At 39.6% G+C, this 16,819-nt stretch overlaps 1 protein-coding gene across 5 annotated transcripts in view; it reads left to right on the plus strand.

Moving 5' to 3' along the window:
• peak1 (pseudopodium-enriched atypical kinase 1) overlaps nt 1–16,819 on the plus strand; it is a 106,688-nt gene that overhangs the window by 51,047 nt on the left and 38,822 nt on the right. The gene's annotated exons all lie outside the window — the stretch shown is intronic.

Consider the following 16,819-nt stretch of genomic DNA (forward strand, 5'->3'; position numbering starts at 1 on the left):
GTCTATATTGTTTAGGATGAGTTTGATACTTGCAGTAAAAATTAAATAGTGATTATCCGACAGCTTTGTGAAATTATGTTTTGCACATATGTTTTGAAAAAGAACAATGAAAACTAGATTTCCTACAAAGTAAACATTACATTTTTATATAAGTTATATAAGTTAAATGTTAATTTAACTCTCTTTTTTTCATTCATTTGGTCTCAACATATTTTTCACAGCTGTAAGTATCTTTGCCAACATATGGGTATGTATTTCTTGTGCTTGGCACTAGAGCTCAACCGATAGATCGGCCAATATTAGCTATTTGCTGACAAATGCCAGTACAGCTGATGGATGAACACCTAAAAAGAAAAATTAGGAGCTCATGTTGTTACTGTTGACGTTGTGTATTTTGCCCACCAGAGAGAACTCTGCAAGTTCCCTGCAACACGTGTTTGGAAAGTCATAAACACGACAACCAGCTGATCCGAGCAGAGTCAGAGTAACTGAGAAATCTATGACTTGTGGCAATAAAAATATTATCTTACTAAGGTCTCATAAAAATCTATTCATAACAACTGTTACGTGAGCTTAAAGATGGTAAAACACACAGAGTCTTTTGACCAACTGCAAATATCAAAGGGAAGGGACCGATCAGGGAAGTGCTTAAATTCAGAAGCAGTGTTTTGTTTAGTAATACGCGCTGATCTGATAGTTTTCCAATTTTTTTTGCTAGTTAAAAGCCTTTTCTTGATGACTAACTTACCTTTGCTAACACTGTCATGCACTTATTACCTCACTAATGATCTCTGTTTCCATATGTCTCAGTGCCAGCTGGATAAAAAGCAGCCATCTGTGCTGCTGTGTCTCAGCAGGTTTAGGTCCTGCTCTGTTTGCATGTGCCTCCATCTCCACAGCTCCCACCGCAGATGTTACTGTTTGTGTGGATAATAACAATAGATGCTTCATGTGCTGTACTTGACCTTTCACAAAGAACCACTAGTCTTATCTTCTCTGCAACACTTGCTTTTATTTGGTGCATTGTGCTGAGACCTTAAGGCTACATGAACACTGTGTTGGGTCACTTTTTTTGAAACGAGGTGTGGGCTGGAAGCCAAGTAAAATAACAAATATCCTCCCCATGTTTTAGCAGAAAAAGAAATCACAGTGAAAAAAAAATTCTCATAATTTTTGCTGTTGACCTTAATTCCTAAATCTGCTTAGAAAAAGTGAATCATGTGGCAAATGCAAAAATTCCAGTATTGCTGCTGAAATGACACTTTTTCCAAATCTCAGCTATGCCAAGGGGAAAAAAATACTGACTGGCTTTTGCTAATGAGACCCGTCAGGCTTAATTTCACACACTGCACCAATTCAAACTATTTGTGGCTGGTTGGAGGAAGCAAAGGGGAGGAAATGCTTGTTCAGGCGAAGGCAAAGGTGTTGTACAAAGCAAACACAGACTGTCTCTTTCAAAACTTTCCACCCATAGGGATCTTCTTGTCTTTTTCCTGTGTGCATTTTACCTGGACAAGCAAGTGGCAAAGGATGGCATTAGCCCTCTCTTGATGCCTTCGCCTTCTCCAGCGTCCATTAGTTTCTGCTGCTGTTAGTTTGTTTTGCACTTGGCAGTTGAGAGCAGGGATGGTGTTATGTTCAGTTTAATTGGATGATGTGGTATTTTCTTCCAAGCTCTAGATGCCAGCATCATTTCTTGGCCCGCGCCTTATCACCATCCTCAAAGCTACAGAAAGAGATTATTGCTCACATTGCAAAAAACGAAGGTCTCTGTCCCTCAAAAGCTAGAAAATGTTGAAAATGATAAAATTGATCAGAGATATATTTTTCTCTTTTCTTTCTCTAACTTTTACTTTCCTGATTTTTTTATTTATTTATTTATTTTCTGCACCAATGTCTGTCACCTTTTCAAAAATACTCCCTGATTTCACACAACACATGAAAACAGCTGTGAGTGCTTTCTAAACTGAAGCCAGATTTTTGGATTAGCATAGCCATCCTCCAGAGGACACAGTTAGCAGGCAGAGAAACAGACAAAGGCATGGTTAAATCATTAGTGAAATAAGCCTGGCCCCCATTACCATCAGCCTAACACAGTCCAAAACCACCATGGGAAGAGAGAGGGAGAATTTCTTCACTCAAAGAAACACAGTTTCTTTTATTGATGGTAATTGGGAGCTGTTATCAAATCTGTCCCCCACTTCTCATTTCTCCCAGAGTTGAGCGCTGTAGAAGAAACAGGCAATTGTTCTTTGAAGAAAGTAGGACACGTTTTTTTCAGGAGCTTCAGTTCTGTCTTGAGGCTGTTTCTGTGTCTTGGGGCTTCCTATATATTCAGCCTATACATGGAAATGCTTGTCCTCCAGAAAGACTAAAGTCTGGATAGGCATGTTGTGCAAGAGTAACCATTTTTAATCAGTGCTGCATTTTACATACATGTAATGTATATGTGCTTTATGTAAGCTTTTTTAGATCTTCCTCCTTTTTTGTTAATACTTTGCTGTATATACATTATTTGTCTCACGCAATTGTATCACCAGAATATTTAGTTAGTTATTATTAATTACTGTGTTTTTTTAATGGGGACCCCACAGAAAGAGTTTAACACATGTATTGCGTATAACATCTAGCTGCTTTTGAAAGCAGTTGAAAAGGACATACAGTACTCTCTAGAAGCTTTGATGGCATCCCTCACTTTATATTTGTCTTCCAATGATTCAGTCGTTCTTATAATTTTTTGAAAGTGGTCGTGAGCAATAGCACCTGACTGTTTTGTCTACACATAACAGACAACCAAAGAACCAGTTTGTATCCTTTGTTACTACCAGCCTGTCACTAAAATAGATTGATTCCCATTTCTGTTGTTTAATCTATGAAAAATGTCAGAGAACACAGTTTGACAGGTATAAAACAGCATTTTTATGCCAACAAGGTCCCAAAGATTTACTGAAACTATCAATAACTTGGTGTATCTCGGCATACTGTGCAGTCTTTGTTTTTGTTTTTTTGTTTTTTTTTAAATTGAGGAAACTGGACAGGTGGAGAGCAGAAGAAGTTCCAGGCCTAAAAAATACCTACAGCAGATCAACAGTATCTGAAAGCCATATCAACGAGAAACAGGAAAAAATCCAGGAAAGATGTGGACAGGACCTGAGAGATGAATCTGGCCCTTCGGTTGAGCCAGCTACTGTTCAATGCAGCCTCAGAAGTGGAAGGGTGGCTGTCAAAAAGCATTTTTAAAGGAAGGGAAACTGGTAGAAAAGACTGAGAACTAGACTGAAAATCAGGAGAGAGGTACAACAGTGAGTGAGCAGGACTGATGACATTTGCTGCCTAGCGCCCACATTAATGCTGCCTGTTTATTATTGGCCTATAGTTGCTTTCTTATTGATAACTTAGATGGTTATTTCTAATGGGTAATTACTAATACTTACACAGCTAATGTTAATGTGTGCAGGCCCAGTTAACATTTATGATAACTGTAATGCTTCAGTGTTGTTGAAATGAAAGCTTTACTGATCTGATTTCAAAATTTCTTACTAGTTTCAGAGTTTTCTAACAGAGTAATGGGGCAGGGGGGTAGAGGCTGCAGAACTTGGCTTCGAATCCTCAAGATTTTTGCAGCACCAAGGTAATCCAGTGATAGTTGCTGTGTAGCAGTGGTAATATCTGATGGATTCTTCTACGGGTTAAAATAGCACTGAATTTGCTTCTGCAGTGTAACTTGGTTTAACACTGTAAATTGAACCTGTCAATCACTGAGCTTGCAGTGTGACTGCTTTGAAAGCCACCAATCACATTAAGCCCTTCTTCCTTTGGACTCTGCCCTCCAAGCTACCAAAAGTCAGATTGAGTCGAGCAAGCAGAATTCAGCTTTGAGATTAGAGTCGCCTGCGTGAGTGTGAATCTGCCACAGCACACCCTCGAATGTGTGATGCGTCTTTGTGCTGAGCTGTGCTGAGTTTTACGCGTGCAGGTTGTTGAATTTGAATACCTGCGGCTGTGAAATGATTTGTTCATTATTGTGTTTTGTCTCCTGCGCCTATTTTGACACAAATAAAACTCCATAGTTGTGCTACTGCAAATGAGTTCACCTGCTAGCCAGGGAGGGGCTGTGTGGCTGCCTGTCTGCCTCTCACTGCTCGCCTTGCCACAAAACGCTGCAACTATTGAAGGCACTTTTAGCAAGCATGTGTAAGTGTGATGTTACAGTCTTGAAGCCAAAAGAATTTGCTGTGATCCCAACAGATTGCTGTTCACCGCACTCCCCACTAGCACCCGAGGGATATCCAGCTCTCAGCACGATACTACCCTCACTGCTTCCTGGTGCCAACAAGCCTCTGTTTCACATGGTAGAGGTAGTGGAAGCAGGCGGGGCATGTTAGTCAGAGGGGGAAAGAAAGCCTTCATGAGCTCTCCACAGTCATCACCAGCCTGCCCCTGGCTAATAACTGTGTCAGTTTTACACCAGAGTGTGGAGAGTGTGAGTGAGTATGAGAGAATATGTGCGTGTCGGTGTGGCAGTGTGGGTGAAACGGAGAAATCATCCAATGCGACGCTTGTTATTTATAGACCTACAACGGATTTTTGTGTTAATAGAAATCAGCTGCAGTGTTACGCTTGTGTGCAACTGATTCAGGCTTTAATTTTTGTGTATTTTTTGTAGAAGCAGTATGTGAAATGTAAGTTAAAACTTTTGTACCTTTTCAGTCTCAGCTGGCCTGTAGACGTTGATTAAACAAAGCTAAATATAAAAACATGTCTAATTGTTGATGAGCACAAGTGAAAAGTCAATGAGACAAACTTATTTTTCATTGTCCTCTATAGTTTTGCCTCCACTGGGATTATACAGAGAAATGCAATAGTATGAATCTCATATGGAACTTGCATACAAAATTCATACTGCTGAATTTTTCCATAAGCTAAGAAGAATTTTTCCAATTCAGAATTCATGTGATCAGGTAGAAGTTCTGGAAGTACAACTAAGCATCCGTATCTATATTAACAAACCATGTTTAATGACTTACTGAAGTTAATGCTATTAGTTTTAGATGGTTTGGTAGATGGTTACGGGCGTGTATCCATTCTGTATTCTACTTGAAGCACATAACATGAACACATAACGTTTAACAACATTAATTAATATTTATTTGGCCCTAGTGCATTAGAATAAAACAGTTACAGTGCATCTTCTATGTAAGCTTCATGTGCTGCAGATTTGTATGTACATAGCAGCTTCCTGCTGGTCTGGCTGTTCTGAGTCATTATTTATTTTTTCACAGCTTTTATGATAATCAGCAGCTTTCTTGTACAATTAATTTTACTTCTGTTTAACAATTTCCAAATAGCTAATCGTCTTCATGTTTTTTTTATGATTCCCTCTTTCATTTTAAAAGAAAAAAAACCCCTCAGCTTTATTTATTTACAGTAGAATTTAGTCGATGTGGGTGTATATTTGTGTGTGTGTGCCATTAAATGCATGTGTTCTTTTTGTTTGTATTGTGCACTCCCACACATCTGGCTATGTCTGCTCTGCCACTCCACTGGTGTTTGTCTGGAGGCCAGCGGGTTGGTCTCCCAAGGGGACCTGCAGTGGCTCTTTCCCAGGCCAGACTGCAGCTACTCTCCCAGAGCTTGCACAATACTAAACACTGCACAGGAATGTTGTTGGCTTCATTCTTTTTCTTCTCCCCTTTTGTTTTTTTGTCTCCTTTTCTGTCTTTTTGTCTTGTGCTTTTGCTTTTTTGGCTTGTTTGCTTGTTTTTTTATATTGCTTTTCTCTCCTCAATTTATTCAATTCAATAAAACTTTATTGATCCTGAAGGTTGACCCCGAAGGAAATTGGGGTTAGGGTTAGGGGAGGGGGGTTAGGGTCTGTCTGTTTGTTTCAGTTTTCTACAGATTTCAACATATTACATGTAATGGGAAACCAATTGACTAATATTCCAGTGTGATTAATGCACTGATTTACAATTTTCATTGTCAGTGTTTTGACTTTTTCCCATAGGAACAAAAAAATTACAAAAAATAATTAGTAGTTATAAATTAAAAATATAAAAATAGTTATACAAGAATCAGAAAAATTGTGCTTTATTTGGGGGGGGGAACAATCAAACGTTTGTTATAGAAAAGCAACCTGCTGACATTGACAGCTAACTTGGAATACTTTAGTCCTGTCACCAGTGGCTATATTGAAGGTAAACAACAGCAACTGAGACTTGAGACAGTTGGAACTGCTAAGAGATAATGACTGAGCCTTGCTACTTGCAGTGAGGACTTTGTTTTGACACTGTCATTTCGTTTTGCATCGACTGTTCCTAGTCAAATCTGTCACTAAGTAAGCAATGGGAGATGAGCTCATAATGAGGTGAACTTGTCACACTGCTCACATCTATTTGTCAGCACCTACCACTAAAGGGCTCATGTGGCCCATGTTTACTGTCTGGTGAAGACTTTAGCCTTGAAGAAACTCCTGAGTAAATTTTCAAATAAAATGTGTGCTCACATTGCAAGTAAGTCATGTTCTTAGAGATGGAGTTTTCACAATTAATGATTTGAAAATGCAAGTTCTTGTTGCAGTTTTTCTCCTTCTTGCATAATGTTTATTATGTCAAAGAACACACAAAAATACCTGATTGTGTCCTACCATTTATTTAAAGCTGAGATACATCTGTGAAACACAGAGACAACTGTCTGTTTTTCCAGCATAAAACAAAAAAAACAACAAAATCCCAGTGGAAGCTTGAGTCTCGCTGATTGTTGCCGATGCCACAACTCATTAGGCTAGAGGCATGGCACTGTCGCAGTCTAGTCTAGGATCACACACAGACTGTGTCTAAAAGCTGAACGTAAAGCCAATGTTTGAATCAAAGTGTGGAGTGCTAAGGTATCAAAACTAACAAGCTAACCACTCACAGATAGTTGCTAATAAGAGATTGTGGGTGAAATAATACTAGTACACTAAATCCTCAGCTTTGCTACTTCATGGATGAGCTCGTAAATTGTCAGCCGTCACTCAAAGTAGCCACGCCCCTAATTTTAGGTCTTAACGGTAACCAGGTGGATGTGGCTTTGGATGAGTTGTTATGGAGTTATTATTGGCTGTAAAGACCAAAACAGTTTTCTGTACAAGGCAGTAAACATGTTATTTTACATTGTTGAAGTTGGTCATTCAGCTTCAAGTGGCCATTAGAGAAACTGGATTTTTGTTTTTAATTTTTATTATTATCATCCTCCCCACACACACATACACATCCCTGCAGGTTGCAGCTTCAGGATCAGTATCTGTGTTATTTATACACATTGTTATTGTCACTCTTTCAAAGCTGTGTGAGTGCCTCACCAACTCGACGTGTCTTCATGCGAGCAGACCAGCTGCAGCAGACAGTTTCACACAAACACAGAGTAGCAGCTGCAAAATTCAGAGAGAGTGAGCCGTCTGGCCGCTTAGTACATTACAAGTGGACTCAGTCCATTACACTCAGTCCATCTTGAGTTACATCCACATGAATGGGGCCTTGATGCATTGTGAATCCCATAAAGGAGATGCACAGTAAAAGCCATTCATTTCCCTTTAAACGTTAATCATTGCACCGTACACAATATTTTTACGTAGAGTTCAGTACGGTTGTTTGTCACCCAGTGAGTCTTAGTGTTTTGTCTATGTTTTGCCTGTGTAAGTGTTTTTGCATTTGACACATGTAAAAACAGGGTTTTCATATATTCAACAACGCAGTAATGCTGTTAGATGTAAATCACCTGTTTTTCACGTCTTCCGTTGGCGTCATCCTGTTTGTGATCTTTTCCATGTTGCTGTTTCGTTCTCTCTCATGCGAGGGTTGGATAAAAGGCAATATCAGCCTTTTTTCATGCAAGGTTTTTTTAAATGTTTTGTGTTATGATTTATGTTAACACTTCCATTGTCTGCAGTTACCTAGAATAATGTTATTTCTTGACTGTCAAATTTATATTTACATTCATTAACGTTCATCTTCAATGCTGCAGTAAATCATAAAGGATGAAAGGCAGTCACGGGATGTTAAATTTGCTGGTATTCCAGATCAGTTGTGATAAAGCTGCGGTTGAAATTATGTGGATAAACTGAGGCCTGTGCTTCCTCTCTGCTCCTTTCTGTTGTCTGGCTTCCTTGGTGGTCTGCATATTGTTGGCTCTGTAACTTGTTTGCATTGTGAAAGTGACTATTGAACATTCTGTAGGTTACATACCATGTCTCTCAGTACTGCTCATTTGTTGGAACATAACTCTTATAGTTAAGCCTGTAATTGAGCTTTGTTTTACTTAGCTGTGTCTGAGTTGTATTTTCTTAGTGGCTGTTTTCTCCCTGTTGCCTGCTCTGCAGGTCATGTCAACATCAGTTGAATGATTTATCTCTTACTGGTGTGTAACCAAATTAGTGCACTTAAGACACATAAATCTTTTTAGCTAATAAATCCTAAACTGGTTGCTTTTAATGTTCGGCCATTCATCCTTTTATGTGAAACTTGTGTCTTTTTAATGGGATTCACCAGTCGCTGTGAAAATCCATCTTTTTGTTCGACCTGCCTTGTTGGAGTCAGTACTTGTGAACATAAACATCCCTCATAAAGACACTGTAAGATCCAGCTAGTGATATTACTGATGCTTCTATGGAACTCCTCCATTTCCAATGAGATCATTAATGTTTATTTCAGCTCATTAATGCCAGAGGAGATGTAATGAGGACTGAAGCTGATTTTTAAGTTAACAAAGAGAGGTGAAAAATTGCATCTCACTTGTGCAGTAAAATGAATGGTTGACTGTACTTAGGACACAAGTTCAATTGGGCAGCTAATGAGAGGCATGCTTCTGGGAAAAACTCCTTGAAACTGGAGAGACGGACTGTGAAGTCATTTTGGCAGCATCACATTGCTGGAAACGAGCTGAAATTTGGTCAGAACTGGGGAGCTAGTCAGCCATAACTTGGAGTGGGCTTCCTTGAGAAATTGGAACAAGGCTGCCATGTACCAACACTTGTGTGCATGCTCATCTACACCTACAGGGACACGGCTTAAACTACTGTTGCCACAGAAGTAACATGAATCCATATTAGTGGGCCTGCAATGTAATTTTTTTTTTTTTTGTTCTATATTTTTTAACCAAAGATAATTGTAGAGAAAGAGACTCATTACATAGCAGCAGCACCCTTAACTAAGTGAATAAATTAGTCTTGGATACTACTGTTATTTAAGGAGCCAGTACTTAGATAACTCTGAGAAATGCTTGAAGGGCATCACTTTAAATCCCTGGATGAGCAGAGAAAATCTGAGGAAAGGAGGCAATAAGTGAAGCCCGAACTTCATTTGCTGCTCTTTGAAGGCCCTTCATCAATGTGCTGAAACTGCTGCTCAGAACCATTACTTTCACTATCTGTACACCAAACGGACATGTTTAATATAGCTCATGATAAACTGTCAAAATTATTTATACAAGAACCAACCAATAAAGTTTCCCATTTGCAGGACTGTAGGACTGAATGTGTCAGTTTATATGTTAGCTGCCTAATAATAGCAGATTTCAGTACAATACCGCAAAACGTTTTTGGCAGGTTAGCTTTACACTGGTTGAAACAAAGACTGAAACAAAGAGATCCAGAGAATAGATGTGTACGTTTGTCAAGGAGAAAAAATAATATTGGTACAGCTCCAACAGTCTAGCAGTTGCCAGGCTAGTGCAATTAAAGCATCATGAAAAACCAACTGGTTTTGAACTCATAAACTTAAAAACTTCAACATCTGGCAAAAGGCAGCCGAAGAGCCAACTACTAATGTTGGGGAAGTCATTATCCCTCCAGTAGAGTTCCAGGGACTCATCTCCGATGGATCTCGAAGAAAAGGAAAATCAATATAAAGTGTTGATCCATCAAGTTCTGCTTCAGTGATCCTTAGTGATGACTCCTTAAGTCTCTAGAGCTCTGAGGGAGTGATAAAACACCATTTCTCCAAAAGAAATATTCTTTTATTTGATGATTTATGTTGTGAGAGTGGTGTCTAACATGGTGGCCTAAAGTTTCCCATAGACATGCAGTTGTGTTTTGGCTGATCATTTCCTCAAAACATAACGTATGATTCATGTCATTTTCATCGTCATTTCTTATCAAAACATTCAGTGACTCTTTGTGCCCTGTGAATGAACAAACCACTCCCAAACACAGCAAAACTGAGTCACCTGATTCCCGCGTTTCACATTTTTTCTTTAATTTGTCAGCCATCTCTGACCTCAAGAAATAAGTCATATTACAAAGCTTTTTGTCCTTGCAGCTGGCTGGTTGATGGGCCCCTGAAAACACGAAGCCTGGTAAAAACTGACATCGGCTAACTGCAGCATCACTAACAGTAATGCTCTGTGTGCTTCGTGGCCTATTTTCCTTCCCTCCAAAATAACATCTTGAAAGCTTTTGATGTAGCACTCAAAGAATATATGACAGTGGTTTTCTTCTCTAATGAACTTGTGGTAGAAGACGACGACTTTTTCTCGGCTTAACAAACAACAGCGTGCCCTGATTTCTCACACTTCCTGGCATCGAGCTCTGCAGTTCCATCCCTATTTCATATCTATTCTGCTCTTGTCTATCCCACTGCTACGGCTGTCTTATCATTCAAGCCCTCTGCCATAAAGCAGCAGAAAATCCTATATCCCATCTCCTCATGGCTTCAGCTTTCAGCCTTGGTTATTCTGCTATTATGTAGCAGGCTCAGCGAGCTCCCACTCCCTCTCAATAAACGTGCTCTGGGTGGGAAATGAGCTCCTGTCCTCAGTATTCTGACTTTTCTCAAGGGAAAAACATTGCCTCTCCGTGGAGAGGTAAGTGTAGCAGAATCTGATTTAGAAATTTAACACGAGTTTCCTGCTTGTGGTTTTGGTGCCTTGCTTCTCTACATCTCAAGCGCTTCCTCTCTTATTCCATTCAGTGCTCATGGTTTCACATCTTTGACTGTTTTGTCTGTTTTTTAACAGTCACACTACTATGTGGCTCTCTGTGTCTCCATATCCCCAAATTAAGCCTTTTTTGACTCAACAGATTGCCCTATCTGTACATGATATTCTTTAAATGTATGAAAACTTTGCAATTGAACGATATAACAATATGAGGTAGATCTTTACATTTGTGTTGGTGGTAAGTTTTCAGTCACATTGTTTCTTACCCGTAAGGTAAAAATTCTCCTGCTATATGTTTATTTGAAATCTAAGGCTACGTTCACACTGCAGGCAAAAGCGCATCAAACCTATGCGACCCATATCCGATCATGGTATGACAGTTTGAACAGCACAAATCCGATATTTTCAAATCCGACCTGGGTCACTTTCGTATGTGGTACTGAATCCGATACATATCTGATGTTTCAGAAAGCGACTGCTGTTTGAATGGTCATGTCGCATTAAATCCATCTTTTACATCATTGACACAAGACAGATGGCAATTATCAGTGCTGCAAAAGACAAACGAGAAAGGAGGTAGCAGCCACTGCTCCAAACAAGGCCATTGTTAAAGCGCAGGCTCTCTTTTTTTCTCAGTGTCCTTCTGTCTGTCGGTTACGACTGTGCAGAAATTGATAAACTGCTGCAACAACACCTACTAGCTCTGTAGCCACCATTTTTACTTCCGTAAACAGAGCGCGTTGTGTGTGACGTCTTCTTTTGCGCATGTGGGCCGCTTTGAGGGCCGTGAACCGTTCACACTAGAGCGTGTTTGCTGTCACATTTTATTTGTAGTGTGAACAACCAGACAAAAAAAATCGGATTTGATCAAAAAATCGGAATTGAGCATTGAGAGCTGCAGTGTGAACATAGGTGTGACTGGTCTGAAAGCTCTGAATCTGTGAGGCTTTCACACAATCAAAAAATAAGAAACATTATGTTCTTCCCTTTCTCTGTTTTGGTTTGGGACAATCTTTCTTTGAACTATTTTCTAGAAGCAAATTTTAAGTTAGGGGAACAAAGTAACTATCAAGTGAAATATATTACGCTTCTTTGTATTACAAGTGTTCAGCAAAGCAATACTGAAAAAAAGAAGTAGATTTTAGTGGTTAAACTACTAACTATACATTTTAAATCACAGTAAAAGTAACGTAAAAATGTGACCCTAAAGTAAAACGTCTACTGTGTGATCTTTTAGTAAGCATAGGAGACAGGCTGGCTCAAGTGAGGGAGTTTAACTATTTTTGGATCTTACTCATGAGTGATGGGAATGGCAAAGCGTGAGTTTGACTTGGCAGATTGATGCAGTGTCAGCATTAATGCAGACATCTCATCCACTCTTGTGATGAAGCTGAAAGGCATGAAAAACTTGATTTGCCAATGCATCTATGTACCAGCTTTTACCCCGAGTCATGAGATCTGGGTAATGACTGAGACAGCAAGGGCACAAATACAAGGGACTGAAATGAGTTTCCTCCATAACGTGGCTCGGCTCTGCCTTAGAGATAGGGTGAGGAGCTCAGATATCCAAAGGGATATCGGAGTAGAGCTGCTGCTCGGTGTTGAAAGGTCTCAGTCGTCCAACTGGAAGGAGACCCCAGGGTACACCCAGAACTCGCTGGAGAGATTATATATCTCATCTGGCCTTCGAACGCCTCAGGATCCCCCAGGAGGAAGTGGAAAGTGTTACTGGGAAGAAAGATGTCTGGAATGCTTTGCTCAGTCTTTGAATGGGTGGATTCTGTTTTCGTTTGTATAAATCATCTACCCTTAGTTTGATATTTGGTCGTCATCCCAGGTATGAACAGAGGTCGGAATTCCTCAAACCTCTGTCTGAGGAATAAAAAGCAACAGCATTATTGCCTCCAGTACAGGATGATGTAATGATGTATTATCAAAAGCATATATTGAATTAGCAGTGAAGAAAATGGCAAGAAATACATTTTAAATTGAGGCAAAATATCTTTAAGAAAATGGATTCTCTACATTCTCTACCCACAAGGGTTTTTGTTGAAAGACCTCTGGCAGTATTTTATCTTGTCATGAATCAAACAAACCACTGATTCTAACCAGAGCCCAGAGCCTATGTACTTTTGCCTACAGACTGCATTCAAACTTGCTGATATATCATTGGTTATATTTTAGTTCAACATAAATGTTATCAAATTAAACTGTTCTCCTAACAAACAGTAGGTTTTCTATCTTATTGTCTCACATTCAGACAGACAGAATTGTTGCATCCTCTTCTCTTCAGCTAGCCCAGCCACACAACTAGACACCAGTGTCTACCTTAGTCAGGATCAAGCAGGTGGTAACAGGAAGAGCGATGAGGTTGGGCTGGTTGGGCTCCATTCTGGTTTAGATGTACTGGTTGCTAAACACATAGTGACATCCTTGCAGGCTGCCTCCGACAGGTCCCACATGCTTTATCTTCTTTAGAATGAGTATATCTCTGGTGCGTCAGTTCACTCAGCTGTGACTGATGGAGGGCAATGATGAGGGAAGCCTCAGGTGTATTGGGTGAATAAAAAAAAAAATATGGGGAGATGTGGTGAGATAGGAGTTTAAAAAATGGGCTTTCAAGTGTAAGAAGTAGGAGTCCCAGAGAGAGGTTTTCTTTCTAATCAATTTTCATCTTTTTGCTAACATCTGTGTTGCTTTGCTGCATATTTAACTGACTCCTTGAACTATTCTTCTTTTGTTTTTTTGTTTTTTAAATGGCCGCACATTGAGATGAGTGTTTTAGGCATTCCTAGAGTAGATTTCAGTAAATAAAGTTATATCCCACCAGACCCTCTAGAGAAGTTATTCTTATCCCAGTACAAATCTGGGTCTCACTTGGCAGTCCCACGGGGGCTTGTGACTTGGTGGTAGTGGCACCAAGCAGCAGGTGCTGTGTGATATCTCGCCTGGCACAAAACCAGACAGTGTTTGCTGCTATCAAATGAGGAGCAGATGGTCACAGATCATCGGTCACTCAGCACTGCATCTCATATGAACGGCTACCCTGCACTGATTTGATTGGGGAAATTTTTTTTTTTAAAAAGAGGGGTAAAGCAGAAACCTGCCCTCAAAGTCCTCATCTTATTTGACTGTCTTTGTTTTTAATGACACAAAGCTTTGTTGGTTTGTTTGATGTTTATCATCGGTATGAGTAGTTTGTTGTTTTCAGATTTTTGTCATTGAGAGAAAGCCACAAGTGGCACCACCGAAGTTTCTACATTTTTGTGGGTATATGGGATTGAATTATGCATTTAGGCATGGGAGTGTGTGTGTGCGTGTGTGCTTTTTGTCTTGTGAATGCTCATTATGACAGCAGCCACGGCTGTCTTCATAGAGCTGTCAGATTTCGATATACTGTCTTGCGGCCTACTCGCTGACAGGAATCACTGACAGCACAAGTCCCTTTGAGATGAAGTCAACTTTACATGGTGGACAAAATAATAACAATTAAAAGAAACACACGAGTCTTAATTAGGCTAAGATTTGGATTGTGTACCACAAAAAAATTAACAAAAAGCCCCACAATGCATTTCCTTATGTAGCTTTTACATTTTCTGACAGACTGTATAAAAAACATTTCTTTTATAAAGAAACTGAAATTGCTGTGACCTTGGATCATATTTGCTTACATTTTTTGGCAGCTGTCCCTCCACTCCTTTTTGATTGTGTGTGGGGGTGTTTGTGAATCCCTGTCTTATCCTTCAGAGTGTGTGTAGGTGAGCTGATGCAAGTGAATCCTTGTTCATCCTAGTTGCTTCTGCCATTGGACCATTGCGTTACAGAAGTGTTTTTTGTTTTGTTTTGTTTTTTCAGAAATCTAGCTGACTTCTACATTGTCTGTTGTCTTCAGGGATCTGCATAGTGTAGAGTAAGCTGTGGAAATTTTAAATCTTCATTGTTGTGAACTAATACTCTTAAATATCATTTGTTTGCTTGGCGTTATTTTCACTGGACAATAGGCTTGTTAATGAGGCTTTTGTTTGTTGTTTATCTGTTGCTCTTAGCCATGATTCACATTGTGCAACCTTTTTGTTGAGCAAGAAGAATGGTTGAGTCGCATCATGTTACAGTACTGTGAAAAAAGTCTTGAGTCTCCCCTGTTTCTTTATATTTTGTTAGAAAATGGGAAATGGCTGCAGTAATTTAATGAGTCCTTTGCAAACATATTTATTGTTTATATAGTATATAAGGCAAACACAGAGTTTGTACATTTCTAATGACCTTGAAAGTCAATATTTGGTTTGACCACCTTTAGCATTCAACACAGCCTGAGAACTCTCTCAGGAAAGATTTCTTATAATTTCTTTAATCTTCAGGAATAGTTCTCCAGGCTTCTTGAAGGACATTTAAAGCTTTTCTTTGGATGTTGGCTGCCTTTTGTTCCACTCAAGATGATCCCACACTACCTGAATAACGTTGAGGTCTGGGTTCTGGAGAGGCCAATCCATGACTGGTACTGTTTCATTGTGTGTTGAAGGCAGTCTTGTTTTTTGTGTGTGGTTGAGGTCACTTTACCAGACACTTTGCAGATGGTATTGCATGGTGGGTCCAAATCAGACTGTGTTTTTCTGTCTTCATAATTCTGTCAGTTTTGCTGAGATCCCCAACACCACTGGCTGAAATACATCCCCAAGCCATGACACATCCTGTTTTACTGATGATTGTAGATACTCACTATTGCAGCTCTCTCCTGCCCTTGCATTAACAACAATTTGAACCAGAAATTTCTAGTTTGGATTCGTCACTCCATAAAACCTGTCACCACTGATTTTCAGTCCTGTTCATATGTAATTTGGCATACCTCGTGTTTCCCTTCTTTAAGAAGGGCTTCTTGACAGCCACCCTTCCATGGGGACAATTTTTGATGAGGCTTCAGCAGACAGTTGATTCATCTGCAGAGCCAGATGCATCTCTCAGTCTGAAAATTGTTAAGTACAAGGATTGGACTGAAAGTGAGTAAAAAAGCAGCCAATGTCCAAACAAAACCTTTGAAAGGGTTTCAGAAAGACCACTTTAAAAAAATGACCCGAAAGTCAAAATGTAAAGAAATCAGGGGTAGCTCAACGTGTTTTTTGTTGTTGTTGTTTTTTACAGTACAGTATGTTCACGTTTCTCCTAAATCACAGATGTCAGTCAATATTGAAAATAATCATTAGTCCCTCGGTAAATCACTCAGTGTGGAACTGATCTATAGATTGCAATAGTTTTGGTTGAAAATAAAATGCATGTAAATAAAAAGGCTCATAGTTGGACAGGACTGCTTGTTTCTGGCTCTTGAGTTTGACACACATTAACACATAGGTTCAAAGCACATTGCATCTCTCTAGCAAATTGGTGGCCTTCCAAGTTGGAGTAATTTGGTGTTCAGCATCTTGTTCCAGACATGTGGACAGGTGGAGTCAAGGATCAAAACATGTTATGTAATCACAGATGTAGTTTTCACCAAGTGAATGCATAATCATTTTGTCACAGATTTGGGGTTAACATGCAAGTCATGGTATGTTGTTGGTGTTCACAGTAAAAGTGTAAAGGTGTCTTTGTTGGCAATGGGTTGTATGGTGTGATTGCCTGTGGGACACCTTGTAGCTCTGGTGTTTGGTGGTGGTGGTTTGCATAATTTAAGTCTCACAGCTTCTGCTTGAAGTGCTGTTTGAAATAAAGCGGGGCAGGAGAGAGGCAGATTTACATATCTCAGAAGACAAAGCAACAGTGGGAAAAAAAGAAAGCCTTCAGTAAACGGCCTGAATAAGAAGAGAGTGGGTAGGGAGAAAAGAGAGTGGGAAAATTTTGAGCCACAGGGAAAAAGACAAAACAACAAAGAAAAAAAACTTCGCGAGGGAAAAGACTGGAGGAGGAAGAAATG

This window comes from Oreochromis niloticus, linkage group LG7 (genome assembly GCF_001858045.2).
Source record: "Oreochromis niloticus isolate F11D_XX linkage group LG7, O_niloticus_UMD_NMBU, whole genome shotgun sequence".
Taxonomy (NCBI): domain Eukaryota; kingdom Metazoa; phylum Chordata; class Actinopteri; order Cichliformes; family Cichlidae; genus Oreochromis; species Oreochromis niloticus.